Below are 19,479 nucleotides of genomic sequence, written 5' to 3'. Positions count from 1 at the left end.
CATTGAGTTCAAGAAGCTAGAAATGTTTTCAAGGTAGGAATCATTTTCCCCAGTGAGACATTTTGAAGCTGTTTGTCTTTTCATGTGATTGCAGGTGGTCCCTTAGGCCATTGTGGTCATTAACTTGTATTTTCAGCTAATAAAAAGTAAAACTACCTGAAAGTCACAGGTATTATAGAGACCATAACTAAGTCTTAAGGACATTTCTCTTAAAACCCAAAAATGCGTCATATTAACATGGTTCTGTGCAGAGAAATAATAGATTAGATGAAAGAAAAGCTTGTTAGGATGATTCACTCATAGGAAATGCCAAGAAAAAGGGCATTTAATTATAATGTACTAATTTTACATTACAATATTACATACTCACACAAAAGATAATGTGTATACATTTTTAATTCAGTGTTGGAACAATGTTTTTCTAATGTATCAGGATGAATAAGCTACAATTTTAGAATTTGAGCTCTGCAAATGAAGTAAGATGATAGGGATGCAGTTATTATACTCATTTATTTCAAAGATTGGAACATTTACTTTCTTTTTTCATATATTTTTATTGTAATTAATAGAAGGGTTACATGATATTTGCCAGATAGAAGGTGCATTAATTCACATACATTGATACCCTTTCACATGTCTTGGTCCCCATTTCCCTCCCCCCACCCCTACCCCTCATCTTGTTTTCCCCCCTTCCCTATCCAATTTCAAATAACCAAATACAAATATATCCGATATATCAGATAACAAAGTGAGATACTGTAACAATACTTTCTAAAGTAATTCAAGTTTACAAAAGTTAAGTTGAAACCAAGGTAAGGTGGGTTGGGATTTTAAGAACTGGGCTGGGTGCCATTCTGAAGGTTTGTTACGTGGAAGTATTTTGGTGAGCAGATGAGCTTACCTGGAAGTCTCTGAACAGCTGAGGTCGGGGTCCCTTCGGATCTTCACAGAGTCCTTCACATGTGGACATGAGTAAGCACACAAAATGCATTTACTTTTCTTCTGCAGGGATGTGTACCTTCTCTACACCATAAGATTGTTATTTGGTCTTATCCTTCGATGTTAACAAAAGTCACTTTGTGAAAATGGTTGTTTCTCAAATCTGTTTTGCTTTAAAAGATATTTAAACGTGGTGTGATTCAAAACTTTACTCAGAGACCTGGGGGGGAAATATATGATTCCTTGGTTTTGGATCCTTTTGTTCTATTCATGTTTCCAAATTGCTCCTATCTTTTGCTTGTATATGTTCATAATTCTCCTATTTTAACACTTTATTTCAGGATATGCTGTTGTGAACTAGTAACCGAAAGTATTTAAATGTGTTTGCAATTACAGTTTTCTAGTAACCGAAAGTATTTAAATGTGTTCGCAATTACAGTTTTCTTAGATTATTTTTCCTTTCTTTGAGTATATAGATTTTGAATGTAAACCGTATGGTCAATCACAATATGAAGCCTGTATGAAACTGGCTAAGACAAAAGGGGATACCAAGGAATCCCTGAACACAGTTCTGTTGTTTACAGCAACCTGTGTGGAGAATCATTACTAAATAAACAGTGCATCTTTGTAACTAGAAAAAAAGTGGTTTGTACTGCAGTCTGCACCAATTGCTATGTGGCATCTTCTAACATAGCCATGGCTTGAATGTGTCTGCTGACTAAAGTCAATTCTGCTTAATGTGATTGATTATTCTCAAGTTTTTCATTCACAGAGCCAAATTTGGATTAATTTGGACAGAGAGCCTTTCTTTTCTGTTGATGGAATGATAATAGCAGTGAAAGAGTAGATGCTAGTCAAATTTGTATGGACTTTATTTCATAACAATTGTCTGAGCTAACTCCCAGAGAATTGTAATCTTTCCACTGTCACTTAATGGCCTTATGCAAAGCAGTTTGTAAATGGTCTTTATTCACTTGAAATGTGCCTTTTTGAGTGTTTATCAGAATGAACTATTTATTTGTTGTGGTGCTGGATATATAATGAACATTTTACTTAGTATTTTTCTGGTAGCTATCACAGTTCATATAGATTACAAAACAGTGCTTTCATAAAAATCCATACAAAGTTGCTAGAGACCATGCAATTTTTAAAAAAAGTTAGTTTGGTTACATTCACGTTTCTAAAGATGCACTCAAATGACTATTAAAATGCTGACATGATGTTTTATCATTGGTAAAACTATTCTCGATTTATATTTTCTCATTATTTTATATGCTTTTTTCAAACAGCAGCTAAAGCCCCTGGGTCTCCACTATAGAATATTGCATTGCCAGAGCCAGGAAGAAAAAAAAGCTCCATGGCCTCCAACCACTGGTCTCTAGACTCCCCCAACTAGACAAGAAGTAAACCTTAAGTTGAGCAACAGTGACTCACATCTGCAATCCTAGCTACTCAGAGAGGCTGAAATTCAGAGGACTGAGGTTGAAGGCCATCCCAAATAAAAAGTCTGTGAGATTCCATTTCAAGTACAACAAGCAGAGAGCAGACCTAGAAGCATGGCTCAAATGATACAGCTTCAGGCAAGCAAGTAGGCTGAGCAGAAAAGGAAGTAAATGTATATAGCAGCAAAGATGGAAACTGAGGCCATCTCTGCAGAATTCCATCATTAAAAGATCCAGTCTGGTCACTACTAAGCAGATCAAATTGGTAGTTGATGCTTGTTGTGGTCCTGTATACCACCCCCCCCACCCCCAACTTCAAAGGAAAGTCTAGAGCTGCAGAGAACGAGGAGGGGCACACCAGCAGTGATGGCATCAGATATGGCTTCATTATTCCCTGTGAAACATTTGTTGTCATGTAGACACAACTATGTGTATTGAAACAGGATTCCAACACTTGGTACATTTGCTGAAAAGGACTATAGGATTTAGGAAAGAAGAAGCCGTATATAGAAAATGCATTAAGAAACTAATCAAACTAGAGTTTCTAAACATTTGACATGTTCTAAATAATAAACTTTTAAATGAAGTGTTTTATTCAAGGAAAATTCAACTGAAGCACAATTTTGCCTGTTTTGAGTGGTGGATTGTCCTCTTGCTATGTTGCTAATGTGATGAGGGTTTGCTCTCTATTTCTTGAACTAGGGCAGGTCATACTTGCTAATTTATTTTAAAAAGATTTAAACAGATTTCTAGTCATTCTCTTTTATTAAAATTGAAAAAAGTGTTTTTATTGAGGTACACAGAAAACTGCATAAATTCTAAGTGTGAAACTTTGTGAATAATAAACAATTATATAGTTCAAGATAAAAGTTACTAACCCCCCAAAAGCTCCCTTCATGCCTATCCCAATAGCTGCCCATTTTTTATTCTATGAATGCAACTATTGTCCTGACTTCTAACACTATAGCTTTATCTATTTTGTATATTGTGTAGCTGAAATCATACTGTATAAACTCTTTTGTATCTGGCTTCTTTATTCAACAAAATGTGAGGTGCATTTATGTCAAGTAATTACATCTGTTATTTCTTTAGTATTATTGGGTGACTGTACCACAAGTATGCTATCTATTCTCATACCGATAATTTGTTTCCAGTTTGAAGCTTGTGATGGCTAATTTTGTCATCTTGACTGGGCTATCACAGAGTGCCCAGATATTTGGTCAAATATTGTTCTGGGAATTTCTGGGAGGGTGTTTTTGAATAAGATTCACATAGATTATGTAAAATAGACCATTCTTGTTTATCTAAATGGACTTTATCAAGAGAACAAATAGGTTGATCCTCTTCCAGGTAAGAAAGATGTCTGCCTGCTTCACAGCTTTCAAATGGAAACAATTCTTTCTTTCTTTGGTCTTGAACTGAAACATCTTTCTAAGTTTTGAGCCTGTCTGCTTATTGATTGTAACTACTATATCATTGGCTTTCCCTGGTTTTTAGCTTTCCAAGTGCAGATTGAGAAGTTGCCTTTTTACTTCACATCTGAAGTATGAAATTTTTCAGTTAACTTATTGCAATGACTAATTTTGAGTGTCAACCTGATCAGATTGAAGTCTTCCAGAAAACTGGCAATTCTAACCTCTATGACGATGTCTTTAAAAATCAGTCCTGGCATGTAGATAAGCAAGTGAAGTGGGGAAGAACCACTTAGCATGGCAACATCTCATCAGCTGGTAGCTAAACATTAAGAGGAAGGCAAAAGGAGAAGGAAAGCCCTGAACCAGCTTTTCCTTCCAAAGCAAAGTACATTTTTCCTCTTGAAACCTTTGGGCATCAGATTCCAGATTCTTCAGTGTTTGGGCTTTAGGACCTACACCAGGTGTCTTCTGGCACTGTTGATTCATGGGCCTTGAATCATTGACCTTCCTTATCTGTGGCTTCTGTCTGCTTACTGTTGACTTCTCTGGCTGTACAGCAAGAAGATGTCTTTTGTAGAACTTTTCAGTCTTCATGATTGTGCAAGCTAATCTCCTAATAAATTCTACCATATAAACATACACATATGCATACAGATACCTGCACACCTACATGTATATAATCTGTTGCTATTTCTCCATAGGCAACGAGCCATCTAGCAGATGTAAAATCCTTGGCATACAAAAGATATTTCAGCAAATACTTGATGACAAAAAGGAAGGGAGAGAGAAAGGATACAGGGGAAACAAGAATAGTTGCATTCATGCTTCTCCTTCACTTTTTCACGTACTCATGTCAGTGTTTCAATGTTTATAAGTTTACATTTTGTTTTTGTGATTTCCCTCCCCATTTTATCTATAGTTTCAATTTTTTTTTCTTTTTTGTGCTGGTCTTGGGGCTTGAACTCAGGGCTTGGGCACTATCTCTGAGCTTTTGTGTTCAAGGCTAGTGCTCTACTTCTTTAACTTTTTGTTGCTTCATTGGAGATAAGAGTCTTATAGACTCTCTTGCCCAGCTGGCTTCAAAGTATGATCCTTGATCTCACCCTCCTGAGTAGCTAGGGTTATAGGAATGAGCCACCAGCACCAGGCATATAGTTTTATTTTTAAGCTTAATAATAATAGAGTATATATTTATTATGGATTGATTATATTTCTGCAAAATATCTACAAACACTATTTTCAGTTTCCCATATTATTCCAGAACCTTTCCATGCTTTCATGAAAAGGAAGAATTTGTCTCCGTTTCAATAGGATTCAATAGGATTTTATTGATTGGATTGCTTAATGAAGTCCAGAAGGAATGATGCTTTGTGATTCTTTTTCTAGGTAGTAAGAGGCAACATAGTTTCTGCAGGTTTAACTCTGGAGTCTAGTATTTGGAGCCCTGAGCCATCATGAGGAAAGGCATCTTGAAGGTGCTATTCTAAAAAATCCATATTATTAATCAAGGTGGACACAGAGATCTGCAAAGCATTCCCAACTGCTCAACTTTTTAGTCTTCCCAGCAAAGGCTCCAGACACAAGTGGGGAAGGCCTCTTCTTCACTTCAAGCTCAACAAGCATCTAACTACAGCCATACAAGCTCCCTTGAGCCAGAACTACCTAGTGAAATTTCTCTCAAATTCCTCGGCCTGAGAAACCAATATATAACGAATGACCACTGCTTTTATAAGCTATTAAGCATCAAAATGATTTATTATGCTTCAGCAGATGGCTGGAATAACTACTTATTGTAAAGTCAGTTAGATGACTGAGCCTGTAGAAAGAGTGAACTTTGTTTTATTTCATTAACTATGAACTACTCAAAGAAAAATATTGTAGACATCAAAATCAAGTTGATGATCATTTCATATTTTAACCATTTGAAAACAGGACATATTTTGTTTGCCTCTTAGCTGAGGAAAAAATTATACAACTTTATTTTTTCCACTTTCTGTTTATTGTTCTTTTTCTATGATAAGGAAAAAAGATAATTGCTTTTTGTATTAAATTTGATTTTCTTCTTGAATCCCTTTTTCAAAAAATTCCTGACCTTTTCTGCTCTAGATTGCAACCTTATGCTTTTGTTTCTCTTTCTTTGATTTCTCTGTACTATTAGAGCATATTTAAGTAATTTTTAATTAATGTACATTAGCTATACAGGGAGGGGGATTTCATTGTAACATTTCTATGCATAAGGCTAGTGTTCTACTACTTGAGCCACAGCGTTATTTCTGGATTTTTATGAGTACTTTATTAGAGGGCAGGCTTTGAACCGTACTCTTCAGATCTCAGTCTCCTCAGTAGCTAGGATTACAGGCATGAGCCACCAGTGCCCAGCTTGTGAATTTAAAAAAAATTATGTTCTTCCTTTCATCATTTCTAGACCTCCTAGATAAGCAGGAGGCTTTTGTATTTGCTTTCGCTTATGTATTTCCCTCTTGTATTTTTCTTGTCCTTTTCTTTTTTGTCTGGCCTTCTGAGAGGCATACTTCACATAGCGACCATGTTCCTAATCTGTTCAACTACTTCCATTCTATTCTGAGTAATTACTTAAAACTTTTGATAACTCATTTCAAACTTGCAGCATTTCTTGTATTCTAATTGATTCTTTTTGCCACCATACCAGTCAGTACTTGTGTTATAGATGCAGTAATAGTTTCCCATATATCTCTAAGGATATTGAGAGGCTTTATGTTGACATAATTAATTTTGTTTACTTAGAGTCATCTCTGTGTTCTTCACCATATTGCTCTTGTCTCTTGTTATTTGTCTTAAGTACCCAGTGAACCTTTGCTAGCCATTTAGACTAGTGCTTGAAGAGCTATGCTGATTACTATAGGTAAATGAGAGGGATTTCACTAGCATTATGTTTACCAGGAAGGCTGCTTTCTGCATGAGAAGGCCAATATGACTCTATCAATGATTGCACCATAAACAAACTTCCATTTATCTAGCAAATGTGTAAGAATCAAAACTGTTCTATAGGAAATAACTATCTACAGGAGTAGAATTTATCTTTGGAGTTGAGGGAGATTTGTATTCAGCTGTGGGGGTGATCAAGTCCTTTAGACTGAAAAGCACTTCTGCCTCTAATCAATTCCCTATATCTCGCTCCTGGAAAATCTGGTCTCTGCAAAATGTGTTTACACTAAATAGTTACTTTCTATATAGAAAGTGGAAAGGGTGAGTGTGACTGGCCAGTTGTTTGTGGTTTGCTTGGTGGTTAACTACCTTGATCACTGCCTCAGACTATGTTTGTTTTTTCAACTACTGGCTTCCAGCTTGGAACCTCCCTAGCTGAAGATTATGACTAAAGTCTTCTTGGCTGAACATCTTTAGCTTTTGTTTTTACAGTTTTCCCGTATCAATATGGACCAAATGCACCAAAATTTTGATTCCCAGAAATTTGTCCAAGTAACTAAAAGTTCTGTGATTTATCCTTCTTATTATATTCTGCATTCTAATGACTTATTCATCCTCTATATTTGTGACCTTTTTGGGGGGGTTTGTATAGGGACTTGAACCCAGGGACTGAGAACTGTCCATAAGCTCTTTGATTAAAGGCTAGTGCTCTACCATTTTAAGCCTCAGTGTTACTTCCATCATCCTGTATATTTACCATATAATTTTAATAATAACTTGGGAAAATATGTAGGAAATATATATATATGCTATATCTATCTGCCTTCTTAAACCTTAAATGTATACATTTCTTAAAGCTATTATGATCAGTCAATAAAATATTTTTCTATAATATATAGAGGATATAATTATGTATGTATATATGCATGTATGTATATATTCATGTATATAAGGTTTTGCATGTCAGGCAAATATTTACCTTTGAAATATATCCCCAGTCTAGGCTAATTTTTATTTGGAAAAGTCAGAAGTGTTATGGTAGCTATTATTACCTTCCTAGCAAGTAATAGCAGCATACTTACAGGCTTGGTATGAGTTAAACAATCTAGAGTAAACTTCTAGCTAGGTGACAGTGGGAGTTAACTCAGATTTCTTTGGGCCTCAATTTTTCTGTCTGCAAAATGGGGATAATGATATCTCCACAGACTATTGTAAAGATCAGATTTCTCAGCAGAGTAGTGTATAGCATAATGTGATATATTAATGGCTGCTGGTACAGCTGCAATAGTAAGCAGACCATCATCCTAACAATGAGACAGTTTCCTGTTATTCTGTCTCTTCTCAGAAGATGGTTGCTCTAATTAACCAAAGTTAAGAGACTTTCATGAGTTGAGTTTTATTTGGATGACCTTTAATCTCAGCCTCTATTTTATTATTATTTCCATATATTTTTATTGTGATTAATAGAAGGGTTACATTATATTCGCCAGATAGAAGGTGCATTATTTTACTTACATTGATACCCTTTCTCATGTCTTGGTCCCCATTTCCCTTCCCCCACTCCCACCCCTCATCTTGTTTTTCCCCCTTCCCTATCCAATTTCAAATAACCAAATATGCATTTATCCAATATATCAGATAGCAAAGTGAAATACTGTAACAATATGAGATAACCAAGGGAGAGCAAAAGAGATGAGAGATAACATAGTACATTAAGGACAACAATCACTCATTATATGGCTTTTGTTTCTATATACTGGAGGTGCTTTCATTTAGCATCATACTATATGGACTTATGTATCTAAGTTTTGCTCTATTGTAAATCTCTCCTAGGGGACCCCAAGGTTTCTACTGGTTATGACAAATGAGGGAAACCATTGAGCCTATCTTCCTTTGAGTCTGGCTTACTTCACTTAATATGATTTTTTTCTACGTCTTTCCATTTCCTTACAAATGGGGCAATGTCATTCTTTCTGACAGCAGCATAGAATTCCATTGTGTATAAATACCACATCTTGTTGTTCTACTCATCAACTGAGGGACATCTGGCTTGGTTCCATATCTTTGCTATGGTAAATAGTGCTGCAATGAACATCATTGTGCTAGTGGATTTAGTGTGTCCTTGTTTCTGGATGATTGGGTAAATGCCAAGTAGTGGAATTGCTGGGTTATAGGGAAGCTCTATGTTTAATCTTTTGAGGAACTGCCATACTGCTTTCCTTAGTGGTTGAATGAGTTTGCACTCCCACCAACAGTGTAGTAGTGATCCCTCCTGGCCACATCCCCTCCAGCATCTGTTGTTATTAGATTTCTTGATCCTGGCCATTCTAACTGGAGTGAGGTGGAATCTTAGAGTTGTTTTGTTTTGCATTTCTTTTATGACCAGAGATGTCGAGCATTTCTTCATGTATCTATAGGCCATTCTTATTTCTTCTTCAGAGAAGACTCTCTTCAAGTCTTTGGCCCATCTTTTAATGGGATGGTTGTGTCTTTGGAAATTAGTTTTGGAGTAATTCAATTTTTTGAGCTGTTGATATATTTTAGATATGAGGTCTTTGTCCATTGTATGGTTAGTGAAGACCTTCTCCCACTCTGTAGGCATTCTAGTTAATTTGCTAGCTATGTCCTTTGCCATACAGAAGCTCTGCAGTTTAATGCAGTCCCACTTATCCAGCTTTTCTCTGATTTGTTGTGTTTCTGGATCCTTTTTAAGAAAATTTCAACCTGTGCTAAGGAGTCCTAGTGTATCTCTTCTTCCTTCTTGTAAAGTTTTCAGTGTATCTGCTTTTACCTCGCGGTCTTTGATCCATTTGGAGTTAATCCTGGTGCAGGGTGACAAAGAAGGATCCAACTTTAATTTTCTGCAGGTGCTTAACTAGTTCTGCCAGCACCATTTGTTGAAGAGGCTGTCTTTCTTCCACTCTATTTTTTTTCTTTTTTTGGTTTCTTATCAAAGATTAGATGGCCATAGGTCTGTGGGTTAATATCTGGGTCCTCATTTCTATTCCATTGGTCTTTAGGCCTGTTCTTGTGCCAGTACCAAGCTGTTTTGTTTATAGCTCTGTAATGGAGTCTAAAGTTTGGTATTGAAATTCCTCCTGCGCTGTTCTTTCTGCTAAGAATTGTTTTTGCTATACGGGGTCTTTTATTATTTCATATTAAATTTTGGATCGCGTCTTCTATTTCTTTAAAGAATGACATTGGGATATTGCTGGATATTGTGCTGAATTTGTAGTCTTTGGCAAGATTGACATTTTCATGATGTTATTTCTTCCAATCCGGGAGCATGGGAGGTTTTTCCACTTCCTCAGTTCTGTTTTAATTTCCTTTTTCAGGATTTTAAAGTTTTCATCGAAAAGTTCCTTTACATTCTTAGTTAAGTTAATTCCTAGGTACTTTATTTTCTTTGAGCTATTGCAAAAGGAGTTGCTTTCCTGATTATTGCCTTGTTCCTCTCATTGTTGGCATATAGGCTCAGCCTCTATTTTAATCTTGAGATTGCAGAAAGCATGACAAAGATAAGGAAGTACAAATTAAATACAGATGGCTAATAGCATGAATATCATAATAATGGCCTCAGTTTTTATAGCAAAGTTTTTCCAGACTTTATCTCATTTATCCTTTCAAAACATTATGACGTATGTTGCTTATGGGGTTATCAGATATTTATCAAATAAAAGTTTTTTAAAAGCATGTTAGTAATAATTTTCCCAATTAACACAGTACTTTAAAAAAGACCTTTGAAATCAAGCATAGTTCTCTAGGTACTTGAATCTTAGCTCAAAATGCTACAAACTATTTTAGTAACCAGTAGGTATGTATTCATTCATAAATGTAGCACTTAAATGCACCAACCTACATTAGAGTTTAAATTCTTTTCTAAAAAATTATCTCCGTACATATGCCAGGGGCTAATAATGGTATCTAGTTACTCCGAAGGCTGAGATCTGAGGATTGAAGCTAGCTTTGTAGCCAATTCTCTTGAACACCTGCAGTCATGTGAATCTTTAGTGGATAAGAACCTCAGCTCACTGCAGATATATCATTATGAGCATTCAAGAATATCAGAGGGATTCGGGAGAAGATCTCTTCTTTAGTATGAAGAGATGAGCCAGGAAAGACAGGTTGTGCATTTCAAGTTCAGGGTACTAAACTCCCGAAGCAGTTTCTACTTGGTTGATGTGGTATTTGGACTATCATAGGTTATTGCTTGCCAAACACATAAAATATGCCCAGTAAAAGTAAAGCAGAGTCCACAGAAAAAGACAATGCCGTAAAGGATGGCCTTTCACCTGCGCGTGTATAGGACTATTGATCCCACATTATGAATGTAATAAAAAAAACAAGCTGGATATTAATGGTGTACCTCTGTAATCCTTGCTACTCAAGAGGTGATATCTGAGTGATCAGAGTCCAAAGAGTCCATGAGACTTTGTCTCCAAAATAACTAGCAAAAACCTGAGCTGAAGGTATGGCTCAGGTTGTTTGTAGTATGTCAGCTGAGGGAACAAGCCAAGTGAGGTCAAGGCTCTGAGGTTAAAAAAAAACCCTTAGAATTGCCCAAAAGGCAGAAAATAAAATAAAAATATGTATGAATAATCAAGGTGGCATCTAAAGTAGCTAAGGGAATTTAGCTTCTTAAAAGATGTTAAGATATCAAGGTTTTGCTCTATTGCAAATCTCTGCTAGGAGAGCCCAAGGTTTCTACTGATTATGACAAATGAGGGAAACCATTGAGCCTAAGTTCCTTTGAGTCTGGCTTACTTCACTTAATATGATTTTTTTCTAAGTCTTTCTATTTCCTTACAAATGGGGCAATGTCATTCTTTCTGACAGCAGCATAGAATTCCATTGTGTATAAATACCACATCTTGTTGATCCACTCATCAACTGAGGGACATCTGGCTTGGTTCCATATCTTTGCTATGGTAAATAGTGCTGCAAAGAACATTGTTGTGCTAGTGGTTTTAGTATGTCCTTGTTTCTGGATGATTGGGTAAATGCCAAGTAGTGGAATTGCTGGGTCATAGGGGAGCTCTATGTTTAGTCTTTTGAGGAACTGCCATACTGCTTTCCATAGTGGTTGAATGAGTTTGCACTCCCACCAACAGTGTAGTAGTGATCTCTCCTGGCCACATCCCCTCCAGCATCTATTGTTATTTGTTTTCTTGATTGTGGCCATTCTAACTGGAGTGAGGTGGAATCTTAGAGTTGTTTTGATTTGCATTTCTATTATGACCAGAGATGTTGAGCATTTCTTCATGTGCCTATAGGCCATTTTTGTTTCTTCTTCAGAGAAGACTCTCTTTAAGTCATAGTAGGGTGCTAATAAAAGGATCTCTAGGATATAGAAACATAAGCCATATAATATAATGAATGATTGTTGTTCTTAAGGTACTATGTTATCTCTCATCTCTTTTGCTGTCCCTTGGTTATCTCATATTGTTACAGTATCTCACTTTGTTACCTAATATAGCGGATACATTTGTATTTGGTTATTTGAAATTGGATAGGGAATGGGGGAAAACAAGATGAGGGATGGGGGTGGGGGGGAGGGAAATGGGGACCAAGACAGGTAGAAGGGTATCAATGTATGGGAATTAATGCACCATCTATATGGCAAATATCATGTAACCCTTCTATTAATTACAATAAAAATATATGAAAAAAAGAAATTTGAAATATAAGTTTTAATGTATACCAAGAATGACTTATTCTTTGGTAGAAAGTAATCTTGTATAAATCCTTTAATAATATCATTGAGAATCCCACAAGCCTCTGTATGTAATTCACTGTTCCAACTGTCTACAGCTTATAAACAATCTTTAAAACAACATTTGTTCAACATCTCTGGTCATAAAAGAAATGCAAATCAAAACAACTCTAAGATTCCACCTCACTCCAGTTAGAATGGCCAGGATCAGTAAAACGAATAATAACAGATGCTGGAGGGGATGTGGCCAGGAGGGATCACTACTACACTGTTGGTGGGAGTACAAACTCGTTCAACCACTATGGAAAGCAGTGTGGCAGTGCCTCAAAAGGCTAAACATAGAGCTCACCTATGACCCAGCAATTCCACTACTTGGCATTTACCCAACCATCCAGAAAGAAGGGCATACTAAATCCACTAGCACAACAATGTTCATTGCAGCACTATTCACCATAGCAAAGATATGGAACCAACCTAGATGTCCCTCAGTTGATGAGTGGATCAACAAGTTGTGGTATTTGTACACAATGGAATTCTATGCTGCTGTCAGAAAGAATGACATTGCCCCATTTGTTAGGAAATGGAAAGACTTAGAAAAAATCATATTAAGTGAAGTAAGCCAGACACAAAGGAACTTAGGCTCAACTGTTTCCCTCATTTGTCATAATCAGTAGAAACCTTGGGCTCTACTAGCAGAGATCTGCAATAGAGCAAAATCTTCATACATAAGGCCATATAGTATGAAGCTAATTGAAAGGACCTCCAGGATATTGAAACAAAAGCCATATAATGAATGATTGTTGTCCTTAATGTACTATGTTGTCTCTCATCTCCTTTGCTGTCCCTTGGGTATCTCATATTGTTACAGTATCTCACTTTGTTATCTGATATATTGAATTTATTTGTATTTGGTTATTTGAAATTGGATAGGGAAGGGGGAAAACCAAGACGGGTAGGGGGGGAATGGGGGGGAGAGTAATGGGTACCAAGACATGTGAAAGGGTATCAATGTATGTGAATTGATGCACCTTCTATCTGGCAAATATCATGTAACCCTTTTATTAATTACAATAAAAATTAAAAAAACATTTGTTGAAATTTGCTATCTGATATAAAAGTTTTACTTTTTCTTAAAAAAAAAGATGTTAAGATAACTGAAAAGCCATTTGGATAAAAATGAAACACTGGGTGTTTTCTGCTTCACAGTGAATATAAGGGAGGAAAAACTCTCCAAATGCATTAGAGAGCTCAGAAGAAAAAAAATGAACCTGCTCCTTTTTCTGAGAAAAACTTGGATGGATTTCCAACCTAGCTGTTGGAAGGCCTTTCTATGACCCACTATTAAGCAGAAGGAAAGGAAGAGATCAATAAAGCCACCCAAGTATAAATGACACTATAGCAGAATATAGCACAGCAAAGTCTAAAGAGAAATGACCAACCAAAGAGAGTTTCGCAACTATTAAATAAATCAGCAAGAATCACAGAAAATGGACAAAAATGCACAGCCACATAATTCACAGAGAAAGTAGAACAAAAGAGAATGAAAACAAACTTACAGGAAAAGAAAGTCAGATGATTGTATCTTGAGCTATTTCTCACATCTGGCCCAAGCAGGAGTCAAAATGCTACAACTTGTAAGAAGGGAGTTTAGCAATATTTAACAAAATTACATGTTCAATTATCCTTGGTCCTAGTTTCTAGAGAGCCCTCTATACACTGTAACCCACACAGGACAAATTTGTCCCCAAACCATGATTTGCCAAATTATTTGTAATAGCAAGTAATATAAATGTCCACCAGTTATTTGGTTCATAAGTTAGTAATAACCCAGTAGTACACAGTGCCATACTTAGCAACCATAGGAAAAAGAATAAAGAATGCCAGCATAGTGATATATGTCTATAGTCCCAGCACTTAGAGACTGAGGCAAGAGAATCATAAATTTGAGGTTAGCCTGGGCTACATGGTGAGACTCTGCTGTATTAAAACAGCAAAACAACACAGTCTTATAAGACATGAATCATCTTCTAGTATTTATATTCCCAAGCACAGAAACATACAATGGAATGATGTGGTGTTTTCTATTTTTTGTGTATGACATCAGAAATGGTAAGCATATAAATATCATGAATACATAATTTATGCATATGTATTCTCCATGACTTACATTGGGATTGTGTTATGATAAGCGTCTCAACAATGGCAAGTATTTTAGGTAAAATTTCTTAGCTGCTAAACACAGTCTAGTCTAGTGTCACTTAAAAGTGACCAAATCACTTTAATTTGCCTATACCTGGGCAATATCATCTCATAGGAAGCCTATTATATAACAACAAAATTTGGGTATCTCATGTGACTTCGTGAATACTGTGCTTATAATGAAAACAGCACCTGAAAGCTTAAAAAGAAAAAAAAGTCAATTGTAAACCCCTCCCTATATGTGCATGCACCTATATTTCAGCTCTTCCACTGAAGGAAAGCCTAGAAAACATGGTCATCTATAAGAACTGTAGGAAAGAACATGGAGCAGAAGGGATAAGAATGGAAGCTAGGAAGGATGATGGCAGCTCATGCCTGTCATCCTAGCTATTCAGGAAACTGATTTCTGAGATCTTGGCTTGAAGCCTATGTGGGCAGACAAATCCAAGAGAATCGAATCTCCAATAAGCCACTTAAAAGTTGGAAATGATGGTATAGCTCAAGTGGTAGAATGTTAGTTTTTAGAAGAAAAGAAGCAAGAGGGAGAGGCCATGAGTTCAAGCCCAAGTATTGGTACCAAAAAGGAAGGAAGGAAGGAAGAAAGGAAGGAAGGAAGGAAGGAAAGAAAGAAAGAAAGAAAAAAGAAAGAAAGAGGGAAAAGGTAGTTTTTTTCACGTGGCTTTGAATTTGAATGCAAAAATGTATTATACATTGGAAAATACACTTAAGTAAAAAAAGAAAACAAAAGTAAGATCATTAAATAACCCATACAATGATTCCTGAGTGGAAATTTCCTGCATAAGTTAATAATAGCCAGCATATGACATACTTGTCCAGCAACCTCTAGAAATAGAAATGAAAATGGACAATGAGAGCTGGACCCAATGCCCAGTAACAGGATTATTGCCTGCTCTGGAATCACCTCAGAAGCAGGTTAGGGAATTCTATAGACAGGAAGAGTTGAGTTCAGTTAGCTGCTTCTTGATACCTGTGAGGGGTGCTTAATGCGGCAATTTCCTCTTTGAGGGCTTGTTCCTTGACAGTAGAGGAGCTTAGCAACACTGATAACAGTTGGTGAATGTAAAATGTTATATAGCAGAGTACCTGATCATTCCCCAACTAGTGCCATTTGTCTGTTAGAAGAGATTTGATACCCCAGCCCCAAACTCTTGGTTTATGTAAGTTAGCTCTGGCCACTTGCCCCAGCATTCCAAATAAAGAGACAAGGAACATGGATGCTAGTGGCTCAGGCCTATAATTCTAGCTACTCAGGAGGCTTAAGATTTGAAGCCAGGCCCCAGGTTGAAAAGTGTGTGAGATTCTCATCTCAAATTACCAGTAAGAAGCTTGAAGTAGAGGTATAGCTCAAATGATAAAGGGTCAGTATTGAGTAAAAAACATCCAAGCAAGAATGTGAGGTTTTTGAGTTCAAGTCAAAGCCCTGGCATAAGAATAAAGAATCATTATAGGGCATTGGTGACTGGTGCCTATAATCCCAGCTACTTATGAATCTGAGATCTAGAAGATTACAGTTTGAAGCCAGCCCAGGCAAAAAACTCCCTGAAACTCCATCTTCAAAAATAACCCTCAAAAAAGCCAGACGTTGCATGATTTCCCTCATTTGTCATAGCTAGAATGTATCTCTAAGTCTACATGTAAATGTACTTAGACATGATAAATTATACAGGACTTTAAACATTCACAGAGTGATACCAAAGGAGGATATTCTTAGGAAAGGATCACAAAGCCTCAATAGCTATGTGCATATGATTGTATGAAATGATATTGTTAAAATGAACTCCAAGAAATAGAAACAAGAGGGTTTTTAGTTTTTGTAACCTTTGTTGCTGTTTTTTTGTTTTCTGTACCTTTTACTTGTTTATACGTGTATCTGTTTTGAGGAGGGTAAGGAGGTGGAGAACAGAAATGGTAAGACAAGGCTTAAACGAATGCACTAAACACTATGTTGAAAATGAACTATAAAACTTGATTAGGGGAGAGGGAATACTTGGGAGAGAGCAAGGGAAGGGGTGACACTCCTGGAAAAGCAATGTACTTATTACCTCACTTAAGTAACTGTAACCTCTCTGTATAGCACCTTTACCAAACAATTTTTTTTAAAGCCAGGCTGAAAGTGTGGATCAAGAAACCAAACTCAACAAGTATAAGACCCTGAGTTCAAATCCTGGTCCTGGCACAAAATTTAAAATAAGTCATAGGCTGCCAGACAGGTGATCTTTGTCTCTTGTCGTTCTTGGATTCCAATGTGGCCACGAAGTGACAGAGAATTGCTCAAAGCAAAGAGCACAGCTATAATTTTGACATTGGGACGCTTGGTTTTCATCCTGTTTTTAGTTATGGGCTCAAATAAGGAGTGTGTGTGTGTGTGTGTGTGTGTGTGTGTGTGTGTGTGTGTTTGTTTTCCAGCAAAATCAGCTTTAAGGTACCAGTTGCATATCCTCATTGTGGAAGAATCTACAAGTCTCAGGAGCTCCAGGTAACAGTGCAGGTGGATGACCTGGGGCTTGGCAAAAGGAGGGTCTCAGGAGGAGGCAACCCTTTCTTTTGGGCACTTCTAACAGAGGAAGCTCTTCTTTCTCTCTGCAAACAATAGAAACAGAGAGCATTCCCAGAGGGAGGTGAGCCCTGCAGAGCAGATTGCCCCAAAAGCCTTAGCCTTTGAGACCCAGAATTCAAACAGCATCCATCTTACACCTTTATTGTTTGCTTCCTGCTTCCAGTGTGGTATAGTTTTCCTTCCTCTCTGGAATCCTCCAGAAACTGCTGTGAAGGAGTTTAGAATCCTTTTGTTTTCTTTTGACCTTTGACTATATATATGTTAGAAAAAAAATCATTCCATGTCTGAAACAGAAAGGAGCTTTGAAAAAAACTGCCTGCCAACTTTGGGCTAAGTGTGGATTTTACTGTGAACTAGGCCTGGGATTTTTTTATTAGTACTATGACTTTTGTCTCAGGAAGAGGTAGAGCCAGAAAGTTGTCTCCTGACTCCTGGGACCTTCAAAGGTGACTGCCACAGAAACACAGAAACACGAAAAAGTCAGTATCAGCTGCAATCATATACATTCAATAGACTGAAAATGAGTTGCTTCTCGGTGAGAACCACAGCAGTAGCCTTTGAGGTTTGAGGGCTTGCTAGTTGACTGGGAGCAATTCCTGTCTGGAGGTCCAATGTACAGGGCTGAGGTCATTCATCAGTTGGTTAAGTATAATTACAACATTTTCTCTGTGACCTTGTGATCTTACCATCTACTAAGTTCCCTTTACAATTCCCTATCACTGTGGCCAGCTGCTACCTATCAGCTCATACCTGTAATCCTAGCATTCAGGAGTTCAAGTCCACTTGACAAGAACTCTGTCTCATAGTGTCAAAGACAATCACAACAAACATGGGAATGACGTTTCCTTCTTCCTTCTTTCCCTCCCTCCCTCCCTCTCTTCCTTTCTTCCCTCCTTCCCTCCTTCCTTCCTCTTCTTTTTGTTGTTTACTTATTTCATTATGTAGTGCTAGGATTTGAACTCAGGATCTCTGCTTACTTAGGAAAGCATTCAACTGCTGAGCCACACCCCTCACCCATTTTGGGAGTCGACCCTTTGAATTTCACTCCATTTATTTTAGTCTCTTGAACTTTTTGCCTGAGTTGACCTTAAACTATCCAATCTCAGTCTCCAAGTAGCTCCCAAGGTAACATGCATGAACCACCAGCACCTGGCTAGTTTCCTAGGGTTGCTGAGAATCTTTCATGTCGTTTCACAACTGCCCATAGCAGCCCTAGTCAAAGCCATATAGCTAATTAAAGGCAAACTCAAGAATAAGGTGTAGGTGTTCCAGCTTCAAGTCCAGTGCTATTTTCATCATAAAAGCTGCTGCTTGGAGAACTAAGACAAGAAAGCTAGAAAATATGTATTCACATGGTACAGTAGAAAAAGTGAGCTGATGACTTAATTTTCTCCTTAGAATTTGGAAAGGAGAACATCCTTTGAGGACAGGTGCTGGGTGGGTGGGAAAAATGTAATTAATCATGTTATGATTCACTGACAAATGTGGGCTTCTTGGGACAACATCCATTAAGATCTTGAAGGAAGGCTTCTGCCGTGCTTCACTGTGCTAAGGAAAGATGAGTCACCTTGCTAGCTTACACACTGGTTTCCTCTTCAAAATATGTCCCTTTGAATAAAGGCCTAGTTATCTATCTTGGTTGAATTTGGATTTGCTTGGTCTCTATGGCAACCAGAGCAAATCCTCATAAGTCACAGGAACAGGGCACTTGACATCTTGAAGCAGGAGAGACAGATCCATTAAATCAGATCCATTCCTGTCTCCCCTGGAAGGTAGACTAAGGGGAGAAGCTACTATCAAGTACAATCTGTCTCTGCCCAGCTTGCATCTTGAAGCCATTGCTGTGTTCAAGAGTCATTCCTAAAGTGCTACTTGTGAAGTGACAACTTCAGCTTGTTGCCTGACTTCTCCTCAACCATTCTCAGCTCACATGCAAGCAGAGTCAAATCTCGTAATTCAGGTATAGCAGAAATTTGTCTGATGAGGGGTATCAGTGTGCAAGAAGTAATGTACCCATTACCTGATGAATGTAACTGTGGCACTGTATACATCACCCCGACAATTAGAAAAAGAAAAAAGAAATTGGTCAGACTGCATAAGGCAGATAATCCAAATGAATAGTGGCTGAACCACATAGGTTTTGTTCTTACTCATAGGTATTAGAAGAAATGCAATTCTGGCACTGATGGCTTCTCAACAGAGACTGTAAGGGAACAGCTCCAGCATCTCTTCTTTATAGCCCTCAAGCCCCTGTAGCCTCATTCTAGGTAGCAGAAGAAAGCAATGATA

This window comes from Megascapheus bottae, chromosome 22 (assembly GCF_031878675.1).
Source record: "Megascapheus bottae isolate mThoBot1 chromosome 22, mThoBot2.hap1, whole genome shotgun sequence".
Lineage (NCBI taxonomy): Eukaryota > Metazoa > Chordata > Mammalia > Rodentia > Geomyidae > Megascapheus > Megascapheus bottae.
The sequence above is the reverse complement of the archived record's forward strand: the minus strand, read 5'-3'. Positions refer to the sequence as shown.